We start from the raw sequence: 22,056 nt of genomic DNA on the forward strand, positions 1-22,056 counted from the left end.
GGGGGACAAGGAATTATTTCATATTACAGCATATGCGTGTCTAGTAAAATAAGGACAGGTATTACCACATATCTTGTGATATATACTAGAAAGAATCAAGATGACTTATAATTTATTCTACATATTTAATAAATTAAGCATTTAGTTCTATACGGAATCAGCCTGAAAATTCATAACAACGCAGTGAAAACAGATGCCTTGGCTTCTGAAAACCTGGATTTTGTAAAGTCCTGCTTCTTGAAATGATCTTGTGTTAGATTTTAATTCGATTTCAATTAAATGCTTGCTGTGTATCTAACAGATGTCAGGCACTGCACTGGCACTTGGAAATAAGCAAATCACAGTTGCTGCCATCAATTAATTAGGAAAAGGGAAGCAGGTATAAACAGACACTAAAGTTCCTAAAATGAAAGCTATGTTCATTCAGTAAACATCTGCTAAGCATCGATGTGCCACATTGTGCTAGACCCTATGGATAAAAGGAAGAATTAAAAAGACCAGAGTCCCATGAGAGTATAAGGAAAGCATAGAGAAAAACTACCCTGCCTTTTTCGTGGGGTTGTTAACTGTTCAACACTATTTACACGTGAAAGCAAGACAAATCCAAAACCATTTATCTCAGCCAAAGGGGGAGGTATTAATTGTACAATTTCTGCAATTATGTCCAGAGTTATCATAACCAAAATGCCATTTGAGTTTCTTTATAATAAAAGGCAAAGGACAAAAAAGCTTCTATGAAATGGCCATTTGTGTAAAAATTACATAGGGATACAGGAAACATAAATGGGGTAAAGGTAGCTAAAACTGAAAACTTATTTTTAATTCAAGACATCCAGGAAATTATGCCATACATTTTTGCTTATACAACGATACTATCCACTGAGGAACAATGCAACTAAACTAGCCTAAATTTTTTTTAGTTAGCTTTAGATTAAGGAGAAAACTTAAAAATCTGGTTGGCAGATTAGTATAAAAGGCCTGGTATCTTTGGCTGAGTTGAAGTTACCAATGGTTACCAAAACAAGCATGCAAGCAAGCCGCTTGCTTGCGCTTGTTCTGCCTCTCTCTCCCCGCCACTTTGGAAAAACTGTATGCAGTGCTGCAGGATCACACAAAATAAATACAGGAAAGAGAGTGGGAGAGTTGGGTGGGGAAGTGAGCAAAGCTCTGGGCTCCACCAGTGGAAGGCGTTCCACAAGAATTGCTACAGGGTCAAAAGTTTACAGTGGTTTCAATTTCACCTTTTAGCAGCCAATCAGGAAACAGGCTGCACGCTGACCCCTCGGGCTGCAAATGAACATTAACTCATTGGCTACCACGATTGCACATTTTCCTTTTCTTATAAGGCTCTCCCTTCTTTTTATTTTTTTTAAGGGCAGGGGAGTGGAGAAGGCAAAGAACACGGTAAGTTCAAGGTGACAATTTTATTCAAGACAATATATTTTAAACAGGTGTTTGAGGGGAGAAATGATTGAGTATCTTCTTTCTTCTTGAAATCTGAGTTTCTTTAGCCTGTAGTATCTAACAAACCAATTATTAATGCTAGTATGAAGACAAAAGGAGATGGATTTTCCTCCATGAGGCTGCAATTCTATGAACAATTTATAGGATGGTAAAAAGATAATACTGGTTGTGTATCCAGTAAATGCTTTAAAAGTAACTCATAATAAAGACATCTAACTGAAGGATTCACCTATACCCCAATTTTTTTATTTGCATAGATTCCCTACCCTCTCCTCAAACCATTACTATACACAGGCAATGTTCCTCTATCCTTTTCATAATGTGGATCCACAGAAATGCAGGCAGAGCTCCTAAGGTTTGAATTTTATTTTCTTATATTTCAGTACCTGGGAGTAACTGTACAATAAACTCAGAAGTGAACCATTTGGCAGTAGGTACAACTGCTCCCTAATTAATTTATGTAAATTTCTTCAAAAGGCAGAAACCAATAAACTAATCCATTAAATAATATTTTCAACATTCTATATTTAACACTGAGCAAGGCTAAAATGAAAACCTCTACTACATACACCTTAAGTGGACTACATTTAAAAACTAGATGCCTTTGAAGCACCACAGGATAAAAGTGAAATCGCTGTATTAACTGCTCTCCTATTAAAATGATTAGTCAAATCCTAAATCAACATACTGTGAATTTGTAGTTAGCAATATTTCTCTCTTTGACACAATAGGTAGTTGAATTTTAACAGACTCATTGACTTAAATTTACCTCTACGTTTAGAATACCCTGTAGGCACCACCATTGCCTAAGAAAACGATTTCATGTAGAATATTAGTTCTTATCCAAACCAGCAAAGACACCAGTTATTTCTGAAAATGTGAAAGTAAGCAAATATACAGAAGTGTGTTACTTAATATAACTGCTGAAGGGTTCCAAAATAATTTCAGTGTTTAAAGTTTATATAGCAATATAATGTCAGTTAAGATAGTAAATAAACTCGATGCTGATAGTTTTTTCTTAACTCAACATTAAAAGAAGTAATTTTCTAGTAACAATTCCCAAGCCTTCATGATTTAAGTTTATGCATATTTGGCAATAAAAAGTCTACTTTAAAATAGATCTAGTTGTTTTTTCAACATGGCTTGCAAAAGCTTTACATATATGTATATATAGGTATATAATAAATTAGGGGTCTTCTGTATATCTTCTTTTTACAAAATGGCCTCATTTCGAAAGAAAATGGATGCAATAAAATTTTACATCAAGTCAGCATGTTAGCAAGAAGCTTTTTTGTGTGTTCTGAATTTGATTAATACAAGCCAAGGTCACTTCCTGAAAGATGCCTAGCACTGCAGCTGCAGGCAAACTAGGTTCTAGCGTAAGGCTGGGGGAAGGGAATGCGTGATGGCATTATTATTAACACTCAGATAGGATTCCATCTCCAGCAGTAGCTACTGGGGGAAGTGGGGAGGTTGGGGAAGATCCCAGAGTTCCTAGTATATTAAGATTAAAATATTTCCATTCCTTAATACTTAAAAATAGAAATGTAATTAAATATATAATGCTGATGTCAAAATTATATCAGATATCCTCACTGCTACAATGTACAAGAATATTTTACATAATACTATGCAAATCATTTAGGCCGGGCGCGGTGGCTCACGCTTGTAATCCCAGCACTTTGGGAGGCCGAGGCGGGCGGATCACGAGGTCAGGAGATCGAGACCATGGTGAAACCCTGTCTCTACTAAATGTATAAAAAAAAAAATAAGCCGGGCGCGGTGGCGGGCGCCTGTAGTCCCAGCTACTCGGAGAGGCTGAGGCAGGAGAATGGCGTGAACCCGGGAGGCGGAGCTTGCAGTGAGCCGAGACTGCGCCACTGCACTCCAGCCTGGGCGACAGAGCAAGACTCCGTCTCAAAAAAAAAAAAAAAAAAAATCATTTAATGCCAGACATTGTGTTGAATGCTGAGTTTACGCTAAAGCATTCAGTTTACACTGAAATAAACTCAACATTCAACACAATGCTAAGCATGACCTGTACTTGCTATGCAAAGAGTATACAAAGGAAGATACAGGCCCTTGAAGAAAACAGAATCAGATTCAAATTTCAAAAACGAAGGGTGGCCTAAAAGTTAATTAAGGTAGAAACTTAAGACACAAAAGCCTATTTTGGAAAATATTTGATAAAGTTTTGTTCTGAAATTCAATTTAAATTTTCATTTTATATAAAATTTTAAATTTTCATTTCATCAATATTAATACAAATATTACTATGCCTCTGTGCTAAAAAAAAAATCAAAATATACATAGTAGCAACTAGAAAAAAACCACCTCCCTGAATAATTAATAATGTATTAAGTAGCTACAATGCATAGCTAGGAAACCACAGTAATTACTTTGTTGTACTCTGAGGTTCTTTACACATTTCAATTCATCGATAAAATACCAGGTATAGTCAGGAAATCTACACGTTCCTTGTAATTTTATATATGTAATCTTAGAAAAATTAAATTAATTTTGTGTGCCTTTTCCTATGCACCAAATGGGGGTTATACCTTAACCATGATATTCCACAGAGACAGAGAAGCGGCAAAGCACTGCTGTATTTTTAATTGTTGTATGACAAACGCAAAACGTGGCCTTTTTATCCTATTTGTTCAAAAGTGTTTTCTATTTTCTACACAACTTAATAGCATAATTTTGTCACTCTGTTGTGCTCCCCACCCTTTTTCTGAAGTTTGATTCAGTAATTTCAACAAAAAAACTGAACAAATGGTGTTAGATGCTCAAGTTCAAATAAACTGACCCCTTGAATTTTTGGAGGTCAATGACTGGCAGGAAAGGAGTTGTTATTTAATGGCCAGGGAGCATTCTGTATGTGCAAAGGACTTCTTAAATCATTTTAGGAAAAGGAAGGCAACCAAGTAAAAAACATACTGTGAGAAGTCCCTGAATTCAGAGAATCTAATCCCTAAGTGTGGCTAAGAAAGCCACTTCAAAAAGATCCCATCACGTGCCTTTGAAATAGGACAAACCTGAGAGACAAAGGGTAAAATTAAATTAGTTTTTCATACTCCCTCTCCCCAAGACACCTGTGGGCAGTGAAAAGGAATGAATTTTTCCTCAATTTTTCCTGGTCCCTACAGGCATACCTCATTTTATTGTGCTTTACAGATATTGTGCTTTTTACAAATTGAGGTTTGTGGCAGTCCTGCTTCAGGTAAGTCTACTGGTGCCAATTTTCCAACAGCATTTGCTCACTTTGTATGCCTCCCTTACATTTTGGTGATTCTCCTATTATCTCAAGAAGCTTTTTCATTATTATTTTATCTGTTATGGTGATGTGTAATCAGTGATTTTTTTTTTTTTTTTTTTTTTTTTTTTTTTTTTTTTTTTGGAGACAATAGTCTTGCTCTGTGACTCAGGCTAGAATGCAGTGGCAGGATCTCAGCTCTCAGCTCACTGCAACCTCCGCCTCCCAGGTTCAAGCGATTCTCCTGCCTCAGCCTCCCGAGTAGCTGGGGTTATAGGCGCCTGCCAGCACACCTGGCTAATTTTTGTAGTAGAGACAGGGTTTCACCATGTTGGTCAGGCTGGTCTTGAATTCCTGACCTCAGGTGATCTACCCACCTTAGCCTCCTAAAGTGCTAGGATTACAGGTGTGAACCACCATGCCCAGCCTGTGATCAGTGATCTTCAATGTTACTACTGTTAATTGTTTTGGGGCACCATGCACTGTGCTCATATTAAGATGGTGAACTTAATCAGTAAATGCTGTGTATATTCTCACTGCTCCAATAGCCATTCCCCATCTCTCTCCCACTCTTCAGGCCTCCTTATTCCCTGAGACACAACAATATTGAAGTAAGTCCAAATAATAACCCTATAGTGGTCTCTAGGTGTTCAAGTAAGTAAAAGGAAGAAATGCACATCTCTCACTTTAAGTCAAAAGCTAGAAATGGGCCAGGCATGGTGGCGCACCCCTGTAATTCCAGCACTTTGGGAGGCTGAGCCGGGCAGATAACTTGAAGTCAGGAGCCCGAAACCAGCCTAGCCTGACAAACATGGTGAAACCCCATCTCTACTAAAAGTATAAAAATTAGCCGGGTCTGGTGGCACACACCTATAATCCCAGCTACTTGGTGGGCTAAGGCAGGAGAATCGCTTGAACCCGGGAGGTGGAGGTTGCAGTGAGCTGAGATCGTGCCACTGCACTCCAGCCTGGGCAAGAGAGTGAGACTGTCTCAAAAAAAAAAAAAGGTGGTGGGGAGGGCTAGAAATGATTAAGCTTAGTGAGGAAGGCATGTCAAAAAGCTGAGGCTGAAAGCTAGGACTCTTGCACCAAACAGCCAAGTTGTGAATGCAAAGAGACAAGTACTGTTTTTTTTTTTCTTTTACTAGATACTGGGTCTCATTCTATGGCCCAGACTGGGGTGCAGTGGTGCTATCGCATCTCACTGCAGCCTTGAACTGCTGGCTGTTCAAGCGATCCCCTACCTCAGCCTCAGAAAAAGTTATTAAAAGGAAATTAAAAGTGCTACTCCAATAAACACACAAATAACAAGAAAGTGAAACAGCCTTATTGCTGGTAAGAAGAATGTTTTCACGGACTGGAAAGATCAAAACCACAATATTCCATAAGCCAAAGCAAGACCATAACTCTCTTCAATTCTATGAGGGCTGAGACAGTTGAGGAAGCTGAAGAAAAGTTAGAAGAGGTTGCTTCATGAGGTTTAAGGAAAGAACCCATCTACATAACATAAAAATGAAAGGGCCAGGTGTAGTGGCTCACACCTGTAATCCCAACACTTTGGGAGCCCAAGGCAGGCAGATCACTTGAGCCCAGGAATTAGAGACCAGCCTGGGCAACATGGTGGAACCCTGTCTCCACAAAGAACAAAAAAATTAGTCGAGCATGGTGGCATGTGCCTATAGTCCCAGCTACTCAGGAGGCTGAGGTGGGAGGGATTGCTTGAGCCTGGAGGCAGAGGTTGCAGTAAGCTGAGATTGCACCACAGCACTGCGGCCTGCAGCCTGGGTGACAGAGGGAGACCCTGTCTCAAAAAAAAAAAAAAAGAAAAAAAGAATTACACTGAATCTATTCTGCCTGTGCATTATAAATGGACAATAAAGCCTGAATGACATCTGTTTACAGCAAGATTTACTGAATATTTTAGGTCCACTGTTGAGACCTACTGCTCACAAAAAAAAATTCAAAATATTACTGCTGGCAGGTGGATTGCTTGAGGCCAGGAGTTCGAGACCAGCCTGGGCAACATAGTGAACCCTCATCTCTAATAAAAACACAAAAATTAGCCAGGTGTGGTGGTGTGTGCCAGTAGTCCCAGCTACTGTGCAGGCTGAAGCACAAGAATCACTTGAACACAGGAAGTGGAGGTTGCAGTGAGCCAAGATCACACAACTGCACTCCAGCCTGGGCAACAGAGTGAGATTCTGTCTCAAAAAAAAAAAAAAGAAAAGAAAAGAAAATTAGCCGGGCACGGTGGCTCACACCTGTAATCCCAGTACTTTGGGAGGCTGAAGTGAGTGGATCACCTGAGGTCAGGAGTTCTAGACCTGCCTAGCCAACATGGTGAAACCCTGTCTCTACTAAAAATACAAAAATTAGCCAGGCGTGGTGGCACACGCCTGTAATCCCAGCTACTTGGGAGACTGAGGTAGGAGAATTGCTTGAACCTGGGAGGCAGAGGTTGCAGTGAGCTGAGATCGTGCCACCGCACTCCAACCTGGGTGACAGAGCAAGACTCTGTATGGGGAAAAAATATATATATATACACACACACACACATATATATATAACTGCTCATTAACAGTGCACCTGGTCACCCAAGAGCTCTGATAGCAAGGTACAAAGAGATTAATGTTGTTTTCATGCCCATTAACACAACATCCATTCTGCATCCCATGGATTATGGAGTAATTTTAACTTTCAAGTATTACTATGTAAGACATAATTTCATAAAGTTACAGCTGCCACAGATAATGATTCCTGTGATGGATATGGGCAAAGTGAAATCTTTCTGGTAAAGATTTACCATTCTAGTGGCCGGGCGCGGTGGCTCACGCCTGTAATCCCAGCACTTTGGGAGAATGAGGCGGGTGGATCACCTGAGGACAGGAGTTCAAGACCAGTCTGACCAACAAGGTAAAATTCCATCTCTACTAAAAATACAAAAAAAAAAGATTTACATTCTAGATGCCATTAAGAACATTTCTAATTCACGGGAGGAGGTCAAAATATCGACACAAATAGGAGTTTGAAAGAAGTTGATTCCAACTCTAATGGATGATTTTGAAGGGTTCAGGATTTCAGTGGAGAAAGTAACTGGAAATGTGGTGGAAATAGGAAAAGACATGGAATCTGAAGATGTGACTGAATTACTGTAACCTCACGATGAAACTTCAACAGATGAGGAGTTTGAGGAGTTGCTCCCCCCATTTTTGGAGACAGGGTCTTACTCTGTTACCTAGGCTGAAATGCAGTGGCGTACCACAGCTCACTGCAGCCTCAACCACCCACGCTCAAGCAATCCTCCTGCCTCAGCTTCCTGAGGAGCTGGGACTACAGGCATGTGCCACCACACCTGGCTAATTTTTATATTTTTTGTAGAGATAGGGTTTCACCATGTTGCCCAGGCTAGTCTCAAACTCCTGGGCTCAAGCAATCCTCCTGCTGGGATTACAGGTGTGAGTCACCACACCCAGCCTTAAGGAGTTGCTTCTTATAGATGATCAAATAAAGTGGTTTCATGAGATGGCATCTACCCCAGTGAAGATTCTGTGAACATCGTTGAAATCATAAAAAAAGGACTTACAATATCACATATCGAGACCATCCTGGCTAACACGGTGAAACCCCATCTCTACTAAAAATACAAAAAATTAGCCAGGCACGGTGGCAGGCGCCTGTAGTCCCAGCTACTGGGGAGGCTGAGGCAGGAGAATGGCATCAACCCGGGAGGCAGAGCTTGCAGTGAGCGGAGATCCCGCCACTGCACTCCAGCCTGGGTGACAGAGCGAGACTCCGTCTCAAAAAAAAAAAAAAAAAAAAAAAAGAATATCACATAAACATAATTCTTAAAGGAGCAGCAGAGTTTTTTTGGTTTTTGTTTTTTTTTTTGAGACGGAGTCTCGCTGTGTCAACCAGGCTGGAGTGCAGTGGCGCAATCTCGGCTCACTGCAAGCTCCGCCTCCCGGGTTCGTGCCATTCTCCTGCCTCAGCCTCCCGTGTAGCTGGGACTACGGGCACCCGCCACCATGTCCAGCTAATTTTTTGTATTTTTAGTAGAGACGGGGTTTCACCGTGTTAGCCAGGATGGTCTTGATCTCCTGACCTTGTGATCCCCCCTCCTCGGCCTCCCAAAGTGCTGGGATTACAGGCGTAAGCCACTGCGCCCAGCCATGAGCAGCAGGGTTTTGAGAGGATTGACTTTTGTTGTTGCTGTTGTTGAGACAGGGTCTCTCTCTGTCACCCAGGCTAGAGTGCAGTGGCACAATCTCAGCTCACTACAACCTCCACCTCCTGAGTTCAAGCAATTCTTGTGCCTCAGCCTCCCAAGTAGCTGGGATAACAGGCGCCTCCACCATGTCTGGCTAATTTTTGTATTTTTAATAGAGACAGGGTTTCACCATGTTAGTTAGCCAGGCTGGTCTCAAATTCCTGACCTCAGGTGATCCACCCACCTCAGCCTCCCCAAGTGCTGGGATTACAGGCATGAGCCACCGTGTCCAGCCTTTAAAAAAAAAATTATTTATTTTTTATTGGGGGATGGTGTGGGGTGGGGAGACAGGGTCTGGCTCTGTTGCCCGGGCTGGAATGCAGAGGCACAATCTTGGCTCACTGCAACATCTGCCTCCCAGGCCCAAGCAGTCCTCCCACCTCAGCCTCCTGGGTAGCTGGGATACGGGCGCATGCCACCATGCCCAGCTAATTTTTGTAATTTTTAATAGAGATGGGGTCTTGCTATGTTGCCCAGCTTGGTCTCAAACTCCTGGGCTCAAGTGATCCTGGTCTTGAACTCCTGGGCTCAAGTGATCCTCCTGCCTCAGCATAGGAGGCTGCGGCAGAAGAACTGCTTGAACCCGGAAGGCAGACGTTATAGTGAGCTGTGATCATGCCCTGCACTCCAGCCTGGGCAACAGAGCAAAACTCCGTCCCAAAAAAAAAAAAAAAAAATTGTTTTAATTTGTCCTAGCCACCCCAGCCTTCATTAACCACCACCCTGATCAGTCAGCATCCATCAATACTGAAGTAAGACCTTCACCCAGCAAGAAGATTTACAGCTTACTAAATGTTAAGATGGTCATCAGCATTTTTTAGCAATAATTTTTTTTTTTTTTTTTTTGAGACAGAGTCTGGCTCTGTCACCGAAGCTGGAGTGTGGTGGCACAATATTGGCTCACTGCAGCTTCTGCCTCCCAGGTTCAAGCGATTCTCCCACCTCAGCCTCCCAAGTGGCTGGGATTACGGGCACACACCACCACCATGCCTGGTTAATTCTTATATCGTTTTGGTAGAGATGGAATCTTGCCATGTTGCCCACGCTGGTCTCACGGAGCTCAAGGGATCCACCTGCCTTAGCTTCCCCAAGTGCTGGGATGGAGCTACCCACCAGGCCACAATAAAGGATTTTTTTAATTAAGGTATATACATTGTTTCTTTAGACATAACGCTACTGCAAACTTAACAGAATGGAGTGTAAACATAACTTTTTACCTACTGGGAAACCAAAAAATTAGTGACTCATTTTATCACAACATTCATTTTATCACAGTGGTCTGAGGTATGCCTGTATTTTTTTTCTTCTACCATGTGAACTATTCCAAAGATAACAGAAAAAAAGTACAGACTTACAGTAGCTGCCTAGCTTCTTGCCACGGTCTGGCACAACGGAAGTGCCATCCTTCCTCCCTGGTTTTATTCGAGTACCCAATGCATTCCTCATTTGTCAAGGAAAGTAAACTCAACTGGAGCCACAGCAGCTTGTTGCCTGGTCTTCTTCCAGGACCAATGCAGCTTCTGTGCCAAAAATAGAACTTGAAAGGAAATACTGACTGTAAAACAAAAGCAAACAAAATAGTGGCCTGTATGTCTTCTTGCTCTGCCAGAGTTGTTTTAACAAAAGACTTAAAAGCCACCAGGTATGGTGGCTCATGCCTGTAATCCAACCCTTTGGGAGGCTGGAGGAACACTTGAGGCCGGGAGTTGAAGACCAGCCTGGGCAACACAGAAAGACCCCGTCTCTACAAAAAGAAAGTAAAATAATTGGCCGAGCACAGTGGCTCACACCTGTAATCCCAGCACTTTGGGAGGCCAAGGTGGGTGGATCACCTGAGGTCAGGAGTTGGAGACTAGCCTGGCCAACATGGTGAAACCCCGTCTCTACTAAAAATACAAAATATTAGCCGGGCACGGTAGCAGGTACCTGTAATCCCAGCTACTTGTGAGGCTGAGGCAACAGAATCACTTGAATCCAGGAGGCAGAGGTTGCAGTGAGCCAAGATCATGCCACTGCACTCCAGTCTGGGCAACAACAACGAAACTCAGTCTCAAAAAAGAAAGAAAAGAATTAGCCAGGTGTGATGACATGAACCTTTACTCCCAACTACTTGGGAGGTTGAGGTGAGAGGATCACTTGAGCCCAGGAGTTTGAGGTTGAGTGAGCTGTGATTGCACGACTGCACTGCACTCTAGCCTGGGCAATAGTGTAACATCCTAGCTCTTAAAAAAAAGAAAGAAAAATACTCAAATATTTTATGTTACATCAAACAGGATAGACTGGCTATAATATAATTTTAAAATCCTGTTTAAAAAAAACAAAGTACAACCGAGTGCAGTGGCTCACGCCTGTAATCCTAGCACTTTGGGAGGCCGAGGCAGGGGGATCACAAGGTCAAAAGATCAAGACCACACTGGCCAACATGGCGAAACTCCATCTCTACTAAAAATACAAAAATTAGCTAGGTGTGGTGGTGCACACCTGTAGTCTCAGCTACTCGGGAGGCTGAGGCAGGAGAATCGCTTGAACCCAGGAGACAGAGGTTGCAGTGAGCTGAGATTGCATCACTGCACTCCAGCCTGGTGACAGAGCAAGACTCCGTCTCAAAATACATACATACATACGTACATACATACATACATACATACATAGCACTATACCATGTAAACTGTTAGTACTAATAACATATGCCATATGTTTGCTCCTTTTTTAAAAATTTCTTCTTTTTCTTTTTTGACAGTCTTGCTATGTTGCCCAGGCTGGCTTCCAACTCCTGGGCTCAAGCAATCTTCCTGCCTCAGTCTCCCAAGTACTCAGGACTACAGGTACACGCCACCCTACCCAGCTATGCTTACTCTTTAAAAAGTACATTAGGGCTAGGCGTAGTGGCTCATGCCTGTAATCTCAACACTGTGGGTGGCCAAGGTGGGTTAATTGCATGAGCTCAGGATTTCAAGACCAGCCTGGGCACATGGCAAAACCCTGTCTCTGCAAAAAATACAAAAATTAGCTGGGCGTGGTAGCACGTGCCTGTGGTCCCAGCTATTCTGGAGGCTGAGGTAAAAGGATCGCTTGAGCCCAGGAGGTTGGGGGTGTGATGAGCTGAAATGGCACCACTGCACTCCAGCCTGGGAGACAGAGCAAGACCCTATCTCAAAAATAAATAAATTAGGTGATATAGATAAGGGGGAAGAAGAGGGAGAAGAAAGTAATTTCAGGTCTGGGAAGGGCTCTAAGATACAACATTTAATCCAAGAGCTAAAAGGAATCAACCACACAGACTGTTCCAGAAAGACAGCACTATATAATAGTTGATTTCATTATTCATGTTAATTATTGTTAACATATTATCTATTTTATTATCATTACGCCCAATAGCCCCAAGCTTCTTCCAAATTCCAGCTTGGGACTCACACTGTAGACCAATGAGAACTGGGAACAAAAAGAGAGGGGTGGGAGAGATCAGGCACAGTCGCTCACGCCTGTAATCCTAGCACTTTGGGAGGCCAAGGCAGGCGGATCACTTGAGGTCTGGAGTTAGAGACCAGCCTGGCCAACATGATGAAAGCCCATCTCTACTGAAAATACAAAAATTAGCCGGAAATCACTTGAACCCTGGAGGCAGAGGTTGCAGTGAGCCAAGATCGTGCCACTGCACTCCAGCCTGGGCAAGAGAGAGAGACTCAGTATTAAATAAAAAAAAAAAAATTTTAAAGGTGGCAGAGGGAATGACATGCTTCATTTTTAAACTTAGGTTTAATGGTGTCAATGAAAGAACCATACAAAGCTAGTATACAACATCACTTCTAGGAAGTATAAGAAGTTAGTGGATGGTCATGGGAGTATTATCAAAAATAATGCTTGTTCCAATGGATCTGGAAGGAGGAAAAAAAGATTCAAATCCCAGCTCTCCTAATTACTAGCTATGTTACCCCACCTCCCTCCTCAGCTTCTTCCTTTTTTGGAACAGGGTTTCAGTCTGTCACCCAGGCTGAGGCTGGAGTGCAGTGGCATGACCACAGCTCACTGCAACCTCTGCCTCCCAGGGTGAAGTGATCCTCCTGCCTCAGCTTCCCAAGTAGCTGGGACTACAGGTGCATGACACTATGCCCAGCTAATTTTTGTGTTTTTAGTAGAGAGAGGGTTTCACCGTGTCGCCCAGGCTGATCTCCAACTCCTGGGCTCACATGATCTGCCCACCTCAGTTTCCCAAAGTGCTGGGAATACAGGTGTGAGTCACCGTGCCCAGCCCTGCCCTACCTATTTAAAACAGCAGGGCAGTTATAAAGACTAAATAATCGAGATCCTCCCTACCACTGTCACTGCCTCTAGATAAGGGAAAGCCATGTCTCTGAGAGTAAAAAAAACATACAGCCCAGCCACTCATTAAGCGAGACATCTGGGGCCAGGCACCGTGGCTCATGCCTGTAATCCTAGCACGTTGGGAGGCAGAGGCAGGTAGGTCACTTGAGGTCAGGAGTTCGAGACCAGCCTGGCCAACGTGGAGAAACCTCGTCTCTACTAAAAATACAAAATTAGCCAGGTGTGGTGGCACATGCCTGTAATCCCAGCTACTCGGGAGGCTGAGGCAGGAGAATCCCTTGAACCCGGGAGGCGGAGGTTGTGGTGAGACAAGATTGCACCATTGCACTCCAGCCCGGGCAACAACAGCGAAACTCCATCTCAAAAAAAAAAAGAGAGAGAGACATCCAGGGGGCTCTCCCTTATCTGTCTTATTTAAACTCAACTTAATAGACTGCATGTATTTGGTTTCCCAATCTCACAACAAATCAAAAGGGAGAGACTATTAGAAGCAATAAAGTACTGACAACAGCAACAAAGTACAGCTAACTGACTAGCAAACAGTAAACGAAAATAGAAAAAATAAAATAAAAAGCAAACACAATTGGGAGGCCAAGGTGGGTAGATCACTTGAGGCCAGAAGTTCAAGACCAGCCTGGCCAATATGGTGAAACCATATTGAAAATATTAAAAAAAAAAAATGGCTGGATGTGGTGGCACACGCCCATAATCCCAGCTACTCAGGAGGCCACTGCACTCCAGCCTGGGTGACAGAGAGAGACTCAGTCTCCAAAAAAAGACAGCAAACACAAACACTCTAAATTACATTTAGAGAGCTAGACTCAAGTTATTTCCACCTAAAAAGAAATAATCCTGTTTCATTCATGAGGTATCAGAGGTGTCACCCACTGTGGGAAAAACAATGCTCTTCATTTGTGAATCGTTCAGAAAAGATAAGGTATACTTAGACAAAGTATGAATATGCTTAAGAATGTCCATTTCCATGGGTTAAATTTTTTTTTTACAAGTGTTATGCCTTAATGGTTGTGGTTTTAGCTATCCACAGCAACCATTTCACTATGGACTTCCCTGTACCTTTCTCCTCTACTCTACTACTCCCCGGTGTGGTGCTTATAAGCAGCGGAATGGTCAAAGGGCAAGCAGCAAAAGTTACAAAACCATGGGACTCAGATGATCAACAGTGTTTAATGGGATTTAAGGTAAGAAGTAGCTTCTCCAAGTGTGACACAAAATCCAGACACCTAGAGACCAGTACATTTGAACACCTCTTTAAAAATAGCATAGGTTTCATATATTTAAAAAATCATGCCCTAAACAAAGTTAAACATCAACTGGCTAAATATGGCACAATTTAAACATCAAGATAATAAATAATTATAACCTATCCAATAAACTAAAAATTCATGAGCCCACAATAAATATGAAAATATATACAAAGATTAAGTTCTTGCTTATAGTAGAAAGTCAACTAATAAACATAGAAGGAATAATGGAACTAGAAAATCTCCCATTTGTCAAAAATACTAACAACTGAATCAGGTGGCAAGAATAATCAAAGGAATCTAAAACTAGTAGGTAAAACTTTACAGAATAAGTAGCATGTTTCCTTAATCAGTCAAAATGCCACAGGATACTTTACAGTATCTCTCCACAAGTAACTTTACAGTGGTGAAAGTAGCAGATACCACTTCAGTCAAAGTTAACATTGCCAGTAGCAGGACTAAACAACATGAGTCTCCTGGTGAGACAGACTGAGAAGCGCACATCATTTCTATGTGTTTTCTGACCCCAAAATGCAGAACCTGAATCTAAACATGAGGAAACACCACACAAGCATGGAGGAACTTTCGTAAAATAACTGATCTCTACTCTCCAAAAGTATCGCTGTCATGAAACAACAAAGATCAGAAAATGTCTCAGATTAAAGACCAAAGAAACAGAATGATGGAATGCGTGAGCTTGGATTTCCTTTCCTATAGAGGACATTATTAGGACAACTGGTGAAATCTGAATATTATCTATGGAGTAGATTACTGCATCAATATTAATTTCCCTATTTTTATAATTGTAATATGATGAGTACTTAGAAATAAAAGGGCATCACGTCTGCAACTTAGTCTCAAATGGTTCAGAAAAAAATAATTTTATGCACATATTTTTTAACCAAGATAAAAAGAAGGCAAATGTAGTAAAATGTTAACATTTGGTGAATATGAGTAAAGGGTACCCAGAATTATTTATATAAATACGTCATCCAACTTTTCTGTAAGTTCCAAATTGCTTTAAAAAAAAACCTGGCCAGGCACGGTGGCTCACGCCTGTAATCCCAGCACTTTGGGAGGCCAAGGCAGGTGGATCACAAGGTCAGGAGATCAAGACCAACCTGGCTAACACAGTGAAACCCTGTCTCTACTAAAAATACAAAAAAATTAGCCAGGCATGGTGGCGGGCACCTGTAGTCCCAGCTACTCAGGAGGCTGAGGCAGGAGAATGCCGTGAAAGTGGGAGGTGGAGCTTGCAGTGAGCCAAGATCGCGCCCTGCAATCCAGCCTAGGTGACAGAGTGAGACTCTGTCTCAAAAAAAAAAAAAAAAAAAAAAAAACTTTGGGAGGCCAAGGCAGGCAGATCACCTGAGGTCGGGAGTTTGAGACCAGCCTGACCAACATGGAGAAACCCTGTCTCTACTAAAAATACAAAATTAGCTGGGTGTGGTGGCACATGCCTGTAATCCCAGCTACTCTGGAGGCTGAGGCAGGAGAACTGCTTGAACCCGGGAGGCAGATGTTGCAGTGAGCCAAGATCGTGCCACTGCACTTCAGCCTGGGCAACAAGTGTAAAACTCCTTCTAAAAAAAAAAAAAAAACACCACCCTATAGTTAAGTAACAGAAACAAAACATCTCTGGTGTATAAACAAACAAGGAATTAAAGGTTAGGATACATAGGAGCTTTACAAATTAGTCAGAAAATACAATCTACTAAGAAAAACAGACAAGACAATCTACTAAGAAAAATGGACTAAGAACCAGAGTAGGCAATTCACAGTAGTACAAATGGCCAGTAAACACATGAAAACATGCACAACCCTTCCAAGCACTCAGGAAATGTAAAATAAAGAAAATGGTACTGTGGCAAAAATTTAAAACTTTAAATACATATATCCTTTAGATTCAACAAGTCCATGGCTAGAAATACAGCACAAGTACATCAAGATACAAAAGATGTAGATACCAATTGGGGTTTTAACAAAGATGAAAAATATAACAAGGATATTCACTACAATATTCTACCTAAAAAAAGAAGAGGAGAAATAAAGAAATAAATAATCGGAGAAAGAAATAAATAATGAACATCAATAGGGGAATATAAACTCCAACTTGATGCAAGCTTCTTGATGTGAGAGATTTCAGTTTGTTCTGTTTGTTGAACATATCCCCAGTAACTTGCACATGACAGGTACTCAATAGTTCTTTGCTGAATAGATAAATGACTAAATAAAGGACATCCAACAACAGTATATTATATAGCCATTGAAAATAATGCAATAGATGTCCATATACAATCACCTAAAAGGATGCCCATGCTACAATAACTGAAAAAAAAAAAAATGCAAGCAAAATAACGTGATTGTTTTAATGTGTGAGAACAATGTTTATATAAACGTATCTGCTTATACTTGGGGAAAAAAATGGAGAAAGGTGCATAAATTTTTTTTTTTCATTTTTTGAGACAGGGTCTCACTCTTTCCCCAGGCTGGAGTACATGGCTCACTGCAGCCTCACCCTCAAGGGGACTCAAGCAATCCTTCTGCCTCAACCTCCCAAGTAGCTAGGACCACAGGCGCACACCACCACACCTGGCTAATTTTTGTATTTTTTGTAGAGACAAGATTTCATCATGCTGCCCAGGCTGGTCTCAAACTCCTGAGTTCAAGTGATCCTCCCACCTCAGTTTTTTTTTTTTGTTTTTTTGTTTGTTTGTTTGAGAGAATCTCGCTCTGTAGCCCAGGCTGCAGTGCAGTGGCACCATCTCGGATCACTGCAAGCTCCACCTCCCAGGTTCAAGAGATTCTCGTGCCTCAGCCTCCTGAGTAGCTGGGTCTACAGGCACCCGCCACCACGTCCAGCTAATTTTTTTGTATTTTTAGCAGAGATGGCATTTCACCATGTTGGTCAGGCTGGTCTCGAATTCCTGACCTCAGGTGATCCGCCTGCCTCAGCCTCCCAAAGTGCTAGGATTACAGGCATGAGCTAATGTACCCAGCCACGCCTCAGCCACTTAAACTGCTGGGATTACAGGCCTAAGCCACCATGCCCGGCCTGCACTCAAATTTAATATGCAACTGAATTGAGGGCATGGTTTAATTACTGTACCATTTTTTTTCCCTAACTTTTTGATTTCTTAGAGCAGTTTTAGGTTCACAGCAAAATTGAGACCAAGTACAGAGATAGTCTATCTATTCCTTCTACATATGCATCTCTTCCCTCATCATAAACATCCCCTACCAGAGTGGTGAGTTTGTTACAACTGGTAAAACTACACTAACACATTATCATCACCCAAAATCACTGACTTTTAAGTGGTAAAATTACAAATAATTTTCCATTGTAATTTTTAAATAAAACAAAAATGATGCCACCAAAAAACTTTTTAAGCTCTACAAAATGTTAAACTCCTTAATGTAACATTAAAAAGATAGATTAGGAAAACAATTAGTAACATCCAGCAGTAGTCTTCCATCCAGAATCTACTTTCAGTACTCTAAACAAAGAAGTATGAGAAACGCAGACAAAGCTTGTGGTACCTGATGCTCACATAAACATTACTTTTAGCCAGGCACATTGGCTCATGCCTGTAATCCTAGCACTTTGGGAGGTCCAGTGGAGAGGATTGCTTGAGGCCAAGAGTTCAAGACCAATCTGGCCAACACAGCAAGACCTCATCACTATTTAAAAAAATTACTTTTAATAATCATAAAAGTAGCCTCTAAAATATTATTAAAAGTTTGCACAATTAATGTAAAATGTAAAAATGTAAAAGGATACAGAAATATATGGAGAATATATAAGACAAGAAAAAGAATTTAGAAAATGTAACAAAATGTTAATCCCCACAATTACTAGTAGTACTTTTTCCTGCTTTGAAAGTATTCCAAATTTTCCAAAGTGATTGCTATGCTTTTATAATCACAAAATAATAAAAGGTATATGGTACAGTTGTGATTTATCACTCTATATAAACATTCCTGGGCCGTTTTACATTCAAAATACCAAACCCTAACTAATTCCTTAAAGCTAGATCCCAAATCCAATTCCTGATCCTCATTTGCCAACACAAATTAAAAAAAAAAAAAAATCAAGACAGATGGACAGATGGCAAAGAAGTATATGAAAAGATGATCCACATCACACGTCATCAGGGAAATGCAAATTGAAACGATGATACTAATACACACCTGTTGGAATGACCAAAATCTAGAACACTGACACCACCAAACACTGGAAAGTATGTGAAGCAACAGGAATTCTCATTCATTGCTGGTAGGAATGCAAGAGCCATTTTGGAAGACAGTTGGGCAATTTCTTAAAAAACTAAATATATTCTAACCAGCAATTATGCTCCTTGGTGTTTTACTCAAAGATGAAAATTTACATCCAGGCCGGGCGCAGTGGCTCATGCTTGTAATCCCAGCACTTTGGGAGGCCGAGGTGGGTGGATCACGAGGTCAGGAGATCGAGACCACAGTGAAACCCCGTCTCTACTAAAAATACAAAAAAATTAGCCGGGTGTGGTGGCGGGCGCCTGTAGTCCCAGCTACTCGGAGAGGCTGAGGCAGGAGAATGGCGTGAACCTGGGAGGCGGAGCTTGCAGTGAGCCGAGATTGCGCCACTGCACTCCAGCCTGGGCGACAGAGCGAGACTCCGTCTCAAAAACAAAAACAAACAAAAAAAAACTTACATCCTACAAACAAAAACCTATACACAGGTGCTTATGGCAGCTTTATTCATAATTGCTAAAGCATGGAAGCAACAAAGATGTCCTTCAATAGGTGAGTGGATAAACTGTGGCACATGGAATCTCATTCAGCACTGTAAAGAAATATGCTATCAAGTCATAAAGACAAGGAGGAAACTTAAATGTATATTACTAAGCAAAAGAAGCTAGTCTGAAAAGGCTACATACTTTATGGTTCCAACTATATGACATGTCAAAAAAAAAAGCAAAACTATAGGGACAATAAAATGATCAATGGTTGCCTGAGATTACGGGGAAGGAGGGGATGAATAGGTAGGGCATAGGTTTTTTAGGGTAGTGAAACTACTCTGTATGATATTTTAATGTCAGATCATTGTAAATTTGCCTAAACTCACAGAATATACAACATTCTATGAATTAACCCTAATATAAGCTATGAACTCTAGGTGATGATGTGTCAGCATAAATTCATCAACTGTAACAAATAAATCCACCACTCTGGCAGGGAGTTGCTGATAATGGAGGAAGATATGCACATATGGGAAATCTCTGTACCCTCCTCTCAGTTTTCCTATAACCTTAAACTGCTCTTTAAAAAAATAGCCTAAGCAAGGTGCAGTGGCTCATGCCTGTAATCCCAGCACTTTGGGAAGCTGAGGCAAGAGGATCACTTGAGACTTGGAGAAAAGCCCAGGCAACATAGCAAGATCATGTCTCTATGAAATAAAAAAAAGAAAAAAAAATTGGCTGGGTGTGCTGGCACAGGCCTGTAGTCCTAGCTTCTTGGGGAAGCTGCAGCAAGAGGATCACTTGAGCCCAGGAATTTGAAGCTGCAGTGAGCTATGAATATGCCACTGCACTGCAGTCTGGGCAACAGATCGAGACCGTGTCGCTTTAAAAAAAAAAAAAAAGTCTACTTGAAAAAAAAAAATTGGCCAGTCCCAGTAGCTCACGCCATAATCCCAGCACTTTAGGAGGCTGACGCAAGCAGATCCCTTGAGCTCAGGAGTTCGAGACCAGCTTGGGCAACATGGCGAAACCTTGTCTCTACAAAAAATACAAAAAAGTAGCTGAGTATGGTGGCGTGCGTCTGTGATCTCAGCTACTCAGAAAGCTGGAGGCTGTGGTGGGAGGATCGCCTGAGCCCCAGAAGTCAAGCTGCAGTGAGCCAAGATCACACCACTATACTCCAGCCTGGGTGACAGGGACCCTATCTCAAAAAAAAAAAAAAAAAAATGAGGGATAAGACTACATATTGGGTACAGTGTACACTGCTCAGGTACACCTAAAAACTCAGAAATCACCACAAAAGAACTCATTAATGTAACCAAAACCACCTATAACCCAAAAACTATTGAAATAAAAAAATATTTTTAAATCAAAGCAAGCCGGATCATAAGAAAAATATTTAACACATCGAGAATTTACATTCCAAAATATATAAAGAGCTCTTCAATGACAAAATGGTAACACAAGAAACTAGTTCAAAGATGGACAAAAGACACCTCATTGAAGATATACATATGGCAAATAAGCATATGAAGATGCTGAACATCATCTGTTATTACAGGACTGCTAATTAAACAATGAGATACTATGACACACCTATTGGAATGGCTAAAATCTAAAAAACTGACAATATCAAATGTTGTGAGCATGCAGAGTAACAGGAACTCTCATTCATTGCCTGTGAGAATATAAATGGTACAGCCACTTTAGAAGACAGTTTGGCAGTTTTTCACAAAGCTAATACCTAGCTTAACCATATGATCCAGCAATCACACTTCCAGGTATTTATCCAATTGACTTGAAAACACGTCCTCATGGCCGGGCACGATGGCTCACATCTGTAATCCCAGCAATTTGGGAAGACAAGGCGGGCAAATCACTTCAGGTCAGGACTTTGAGACCAGTCTGGCCAACATGGTGAAACCCTGTCTCTACTAAAAATACAAAAAGCCGGCCATGATAGCACACACCTATAATCCCAGCTACTCAGGTGGCTGAGGCAGGAGAATTGCTTGAAACCAGGAGACAAAGGTTGCAGTGAGCCAAGATTGTGCCACAGCACTCTAGCCTGGGCGACAGAGCTGTCTCCAAAAAAAATTAAGGCCAGGTGTGGTGGCTCACTCCCGTAATTCCAACACTTTGGGAGGCCAAGGTGGGTGGACTGATTGAGGCCAGCAGTTGGAGACCAGCTTGGCCAATATGGTGAAAGCCCATCTCTATAAAAAATACAAAAATTGGCCAGTGCAGTGGTTCATGCCTGTAATCCTAGCACTTTGGGAGGCCAAGGTGGGAAGACTGCCTGAGTTGAAGAGTTTGAGACCAGCCTGGGCAACACAGTGACACCCCATCTCTATTAAAAATACAAAAAATTACCCAGGTGTGGTAGGGTGCGCCTGTAGTCCCAGCTACCTGGGACGCTGAGGCAGGAGAATCACTGGAACCTGGGTGGCTAATTTTTTTGTATTTTTAGTAGAGACAGGGTTTCACCATGTTGGCCAGACTGGTCTCGAACTCCTGACCTCAAGTGATCCGCCTGCCTCGGCCTCCCAAAGTGCTGGGATTACAGGCGTGAGCCACCATACAGAGCCTGAAAAGATTTTTAATGCAGATGAAAGTGCCCTATTCTGGGGAAGAAAAAAGACCGCAAAGGACATTTAGTAAGAAAGAGAAGCAAGCATCAGGATATAAGGCAGGAAGGGACAGGCTAACTCTACTGTTTTGTACAAATGCAGTAGGGTTTATGATCAGGACTGCCCTCATCTA

General features: G+C 41.6%; 1 protein-coding gene and 1 long non-coding RNA gene across 50 annotated transcripts in view; one reads left to right on the forward strand and one right to left on the reverse strand.

Moving 5' to 3' along the window:
* NCOA3 (nuclear receptor coactivator 3) overlaps positions 1-22,056 on the reverse strand; it is a 232,890-nt gene that overhangs the window by 71,170 nt on the left and 139,664 nt on the right. The window contains exon 2 of one of the 49 annotated variants that reach the window (XM_055266241.2): positions 10,343-10,542. The exons of 47 other annotated variants lie outside the window; for them this stretch is intronic. The gene's annotated coding sequence lies outside the window, so the exon portion shown is untranslated. Of the gene's footprint in view, positions 1-10,342; positions 10,543-22,056 lie in introns of those variants that run through there. One more of the 49 variants, XM_055266243.2, reaches the window with a different exon arrangement.
* On the forward strand, positions 1,386-14,431 carry LOC134735818 (uncharacterized). The gene is made up of 3 exons (XR_010119336.1): positions 1,386-1,404; positions 4,642-4,687; positions 14,346-14,431. It is a non-coding gene; the product is annotated as an uncharacterized lncRNA (long non-coding RNA).

Source organism: Symphalangus syndactylus, chromosome 24 (assembly GCF_028878055.3).
Source record: "Symphalangus syndactylus isolate Jambi chromosome 24, NHGRI_mSymSyn1-v2.1_pri, whole genome shotgun sequence".
Taxonomy (NCBI): domain Eukaryota; kingdom Metazoa; phylum Chordata; class Mammalia; order Primates; family Hylobatidae; genus Symphalangus; species Symphalangus syndactylus.